The sequence below is a fragment of the Rhamphochromis sp. 'chilingali' genome (genome assembly GCF_963969265.1).
Source record: "Rhamphochromis sp. 'chilingali' genome assembly, chromosome: 17".
Classification (NCBI taxonomy): domain Eukaryota; kingdom Metazoa; phylum Chordata; class Actinopteri; order Cichliformes; family Cichlidae; genus Rhamphochromis; species Rhamphochromis sp. 'chilingali'.
Genome location: NC_137944.1, coordinates 32,833,290 through 32,839,304, shown reverse-complemented (window position 1 = coordinate 32,839,304; position 6,015 = coordinate 32,833,290).

The following is a 6,015-nucleotide window of genomic DNA, read 5'->3' as shown; positions in this document are numbered from 1 at the left end:
GAAAAAAGCTTGTCTTAATGCATCATTCCATTAAACAAAACAAAATCATTTATGTGAAATCCAATAATTGATTTTTATTTTTAGACAAAATATTTCTTTCTAGTTTCTCATGTTTTCTGCTTTTCCTAGTTTCAGATTTGTGGACGAGCGTTGAGTCCATTTTTAGAAATAATATAACCTAAAGTTTTAAAAATCAGCTCATAACATAGAACTCATTACCTAACTTTGTCACCTTCAGTGTACTTTGGTGAGCAGCTTCTTTATCCCAGAATTCCTGTGAAAATGTTGGAGAAATTAACATATCATTCTTTTTTATGTTGATTCATGTTTACAGCTCTGTTTAAAACTGTGATGTCGTCCACGAGTCATGTTGAGATCACACCAGTAAGGTTGACAGCTTACCTGCAGGTCTGGACTGTTCCTCAGCCTATAAGCATGTTTCATAAGCCTGTTTCAAGCTGACCCGCTCGCAGTCAGGCAATCTAAATCCAGGTCTTTTTCCCTGCCCTGACTCCTGTTATTCTGGTTATGGCATCACAGACACAGAGACAGCCAACAACTGCTTAAATGTTATTATTGTAACCTTCAGATTAGGTCATATATGATTTGTTCCAACTATAGAAACAAGCAAACAAATACACAACAATAAATAAATAAATAAATAATAACCCAAACATATAGTTAAAATTGTCATTGTTATAAAACATTAAACAATTTTGCTCTAATAACAAATGACACTGACTTGAATCAGTCAAGTTCTAGGCTTTTCATGAAGATACTTAAATATATTATATATAAGTATCTGTTAAATCTGATTTATTTATTTGTTTTCTTTATTTGTGTAAGTTGATATATTTTTCAGATGCAACATAATAATCACAACAATGACAAAAACAGAAACAAACCTGTTAAAATATGCCTAAACATGTCATGTTTGAAAGTGTAAGTAATCATCTAAGTTTATAATACCCAAATGTTATTAACTTCAACCACAACAAACTGACTCTTAATTACCATCTTAACAGGCTTTAAATGGTGCAAATCTTTTAAGTCAGGGTCTAGAAAGCCTCTTTCAATGCAAAACTGCACCTTGGCTCATTTCCTCACCGCTGCAGGTTTAAATCCTGTGATTCAACCTAAAGATTTTCAATTACATTTCAATTTTTAATCTTAATGGTTCCATCTTTTACCATTTTTCAGTAAATTGCAATATTGTAGAATCACTTGTTTTTATCTCCATATCTGACATCAAGTCTAAATCATCCCCAACTTCTGCTTTTTTTTTCCTTTTTTCTTGTTCTGAGGTAAAAGAAGAGATCCCAGTGACAGAAACTGAAGACAAAACTGGTCATTACTTTCTCACACAGGGCCAGGCAGGTTTGGATAGCCCTCTTCCATCAGTAAATCAGAATCAGAATACTTTATTAATCCCTAAGGAAATTATGTGGGTTACAGTTGCTCCAAGACAGTAACAGTAACAGACTAAACAATACAATATGTTACAGAGTTTACAAACTTAAGAAATAACACTAATATATACAAATCACTCAATTAGAAATATCAAGGATTAACAGAGGTGATTATAAATAAATATCATGTTTATAAATTGCTTTTAGTACTTACTTGAGTTATCTTTGTATATTAAAAATTATTCAATCATCTAAAACCTGTAAATGTGAAATATATGCAACAAAAAAAAGGAAGTGAACTAATACTTTTTAAGATAAGCTTATGATAAAAGATATGGAAGGCGGACACAATTAGAACCGGTAAGGAGACAGTTGCTTCTCCTGTTGAGACACAGTATTTACATCAGACCCATAAATATCCCAATGAGTAGTGCAGCTGCACACATACAATATCGACTTGACAACACAAACAATTAGGGTGGGTCAACCCCAGTTTGGAACCAGGTTGCTGTTAAAGGAACTGCAGTTTTTGGCATACTCAGAACTCCTGACTACAACCACAACCACCACTGAAGAGCTTTAAAGGGGAATCCACAGACGATTGCTTTGTTGCTGATAGTTAGTTGCTAGTGAATGTTGAATGTTCTGGTTGTCTAGGAAACCCTTTAGTTTATTTAGTGGCCATTATAAATCAGTAAACAGTATCCTGCACAATCACTGATAGTTCAATCACTTCTGGAGGTTGATAAAAGTTTGACTTAGGAGCTCCCTATCAGCACGTTTTCTGCCTGCTGAGGCAGTTGCCAGTTTTCATCGACTTTCTATATAGATGCCCCTTAATGGAGCAGATAGTGTTAATATTATTATTAATATTATTGATACTGCAATTACTGTGCACGAATTACCGCAATTACAGTCCATATACGACATAAGTTTGAGGTAAATTGATTTATTTCGCTCTCTTTCTCTTGATATTGTAATCTGCATCCACTGACAAATGCCACTACGTACATTCACTAGTTTTAACTAAGATAGCTCTTTTCTGTAAGCACATGCAAATCACCCTTGGAGATGATAAATTCTCTGAGTAGGACTGTGTAGGATCACAAATAATTAAACTAGCTGAGTGCCTATCTTGAAAAATTACACTATTTTTTCATGCCAACTGTCTTTTCTCGCTCTCTTTCTACTGCTGTTGAGTGACGGATGTCAGAATATTATTTTACTCCCAAATGCATTCATGCCAGAATGAAACAAAGCTCTTCATGTGGTAAAAGCATTTCAGTCAGTGTAGGACTGACAGACACATAATAGTTTTCAGAATGAGATAAGTACGTATTAAACGCAACCACACAGGAATGAAACTATGAATAAATTTGAATATTTCTGTGCAAAGTGTGGATTAGAAAACTTTGCAATCTGATAAAACATTTGATTGACAGTTCGAGAGCTTGCAGTGCCATTTCCGAACAAATGGCCTAACGTAACCCCTAAAACATCAGCTTTTAGATAGGTGAGAGGAAGATATGTGAGGGAATAAATCTGTATTAAGCGATGAGATAGCAGACTTTAACTTTTAACCAAAAGTGACCATATTGGTTAGAAAGCTGAATCATAGACACAGACAGCGAGAGGTTGTGTTCAAACTTTTTTTGCTAGCCCCCCCTTTGTTTTACAAGAAAATCCCCCCCCTCCCTGCACAAACACATCCTACAACCACACACACACCCATATTTTTTTTTTGAAATTACATTGCAGTTTATTCCACACCTCAAACCTTTTGTAAACAAATAAACAAATAAAAGTAAATTAGTAAAAGTAAAAGGTTTTTTTTACTGTGTAAGAATATTCAACACTGCTATTAATACATTGAAAAAAAGTGTTTGTGAACTAAACATCAAGAATGTGGGATACTGTTTGTCTGTGATTTGGAGAGCCCAGCGCTGCTCCCGATGCAGGGGAAACTAATTCTGTCAGGGTTACCTACCTTGGCACTTGAAGATATGCTTCACCATATTTTCTAGTCTTTGGCTTGGAAGGAAGTTGGTTTGGAAGCATATTTGTCGATGCTTCATCTTCTGCTTTGCGTTTGTGTGGGAGCCCCGTCAAAGACCTGTCCATTATGCTAGCAGTGTCCAAGCATTCTTTTTGTTTTTATTCATACCCCGGCCCCCACAATGGCTCTGCGCCCCACTTTGGGAACCACTGGATTAGGTGGAGCTGAGGTTTAGCAGGCAGCTACTGGCTATAGTTGCACATAGCCAGAGTCTAACTTTAAGTCTTATTGCATAAGCGAAATTGTGACTAAGCGTATTAAGGCTGTGCATAAATGTAAACTGATTTGAAATGACTTAATTATATTAATTATATTAAACATACATACACTTTAAGGTAGGTGCACTACAATAAAATCAAGTTTACAGGACCAAATAAATAATTACAGTTAAATATAATTATACTTTACTCTTCTGGTAATTTAGCTGAAAAAACAAAACAAAACAATATTTAGCTGTACTTTTGAGGTGTGAGCCATATTATGGAGTATGTAGTGGTTTAATTTAGGGGTACAGGTGGCTGTAGCTCAGGAAGTAGAGCAGGCCACCTACTGATTGGAAGGTTGGTAGTTCGATCCCTGGCTCCTCCAGCCTGCATGTCAAGTATCCTTGGGCAAGATACTAACCCCAAGTTGCTCTCTGATGCATCCATTGGAGTATGAATGTGTAAATGTAGTTAGACAGCGATAAGTATAGAGAAAGTGCTTGTGAGATTGGGTGTGCATGTGGTATAGAGCGTTTTGAGTACTCCAGGAGAGTAGAAAAGTTCTATATAAGAATCAGTCCATTTACCATAAATTTCTAAATATTTAACAGGAATACAGGCACATTATGTAAATGAGTAAGCAATTTGAAGTATTTCAGGAGGAAACTTAGTTTTCCAGCCCGAACTTCTACTTTAGCAGGATACAATGTCCTGCTGCAGGAAACAGCTTCCAGTGCCATTTCTACTGTGGAGTGTTTGCTTAGTCGTTTGGTTTCGGTGTGCTGTATGTGTCAAATTAACATCCACATGAATTCGCTGTAAATTAGATCATCACTTAAGTTCTCACTACTTTGAATAATGTGGCTGACTGGTGTGTGTTTATGTTTAAGTGACAAAAACATTTAGCAGCTGTAGGAATTGTGACAAGATAAAAAAGAAGCTGTCAGATGACATTTGCAGTACCATCAAGTTGAGAAGGCTGGGAGACAGTAAACTGTTTCCCTTAAATAAGGATCACTCAGTAGAGTGGACCAAATGTGTATTGTGGCAATCATGGGGTCCTTAATAATAATAACAATACTAGTAATAATAACTCAGACTTATAGCACTTTTCAAGGAATCCAGGGTTGCTGTGCATGCTGTGCAACAAGGCCTTAGTGCATAGATGACATTTCACGTGCTCTTTGAAAATGCTCAGATATGATGTTGGAGATTAGAGGGGAGTCTGTCCCAGACAATAGGCTCAGCAGCACTAAGGGCTCTGTCTCTACTGGACCACATTCTGGTCTAGGGAGTTAAAAAGTAGGTACTTGTGGGAAAGGGAGCATCCAGGACATAGGGAAGGAAAAGCTCCAATAAGAATTACTGGCCAAATCCTTTTTTTATCCCAAGGCTTTGAAATGCTCGTATGCAGCATAAAGAGATGAAACAAAGAATGCGGTAAGAATGTGCGACATCTTTAAAACTCTGCTCAGCGTATCTTTAGAAAGGTCAGTGTCTGAATGCCATGACCAATGAAAGAGCTTCCTTTTGTTTGAGTATAGTTCTGCCATAATAACTGAAAAACATCATCAAGTAAGAGGAAGAGTGCGTTAAAATCATGATTTGCACTGTGACATGCAGGTCACCAATGACGCATGGATGATTATGTCTAATTGTCATTTGGACAATAACAACTGAAAGTGAAAGAGAGCTGATGATGGAGACAGTGCACAGATAAACCACAAGGTCACAGAGAAACTGAAGAACAAAGAAAATAGGATGTGTATAGTACTTAGTTTTGCCTGCCTTCATTTGCATTTGGGCTATGAGACTTAAAGGGAGAGGAAGATTATGGAGAAGGTTGGTCTTGATTAGATCCATCATGTTCATTTGTTTCTTCAAAATAAGAATTTTCATATCTTCATATCTTTGCCCATTTCTTTGTTGAGGCAGTGGCTGTTAAAAGAACACACAAACACAGAAGCCTGAGAATCCAGATTCAGTAGAGCAGCCATCAGACACAACACTTCCTTCACTGTGGAAATATGCAGATTGGCTACATATACAGGAATCCCGTTCAAATATCTCAATGCCAGTGAGATATTTTGGCCAAGACTTAATTTAGTACTGCGTTCCTGGAGCCAGCGTTGTAGATACAGTTGAGCTGATTCCAAACTCTCTCATTACTTTAAATGTAACTGTCTATATCAGTTACATTGCCCTAAACAAACGTGGAGGACAATGACTAACGCCAGTACCAAATGTTTCTTCTCTGTCTTAAAAAGATATGTCACTGTGGATCACATGAAGACTCATGTGAAGAACGACAAGAAAGCTCGATTGGCGAACACAAAATATTTTTAGT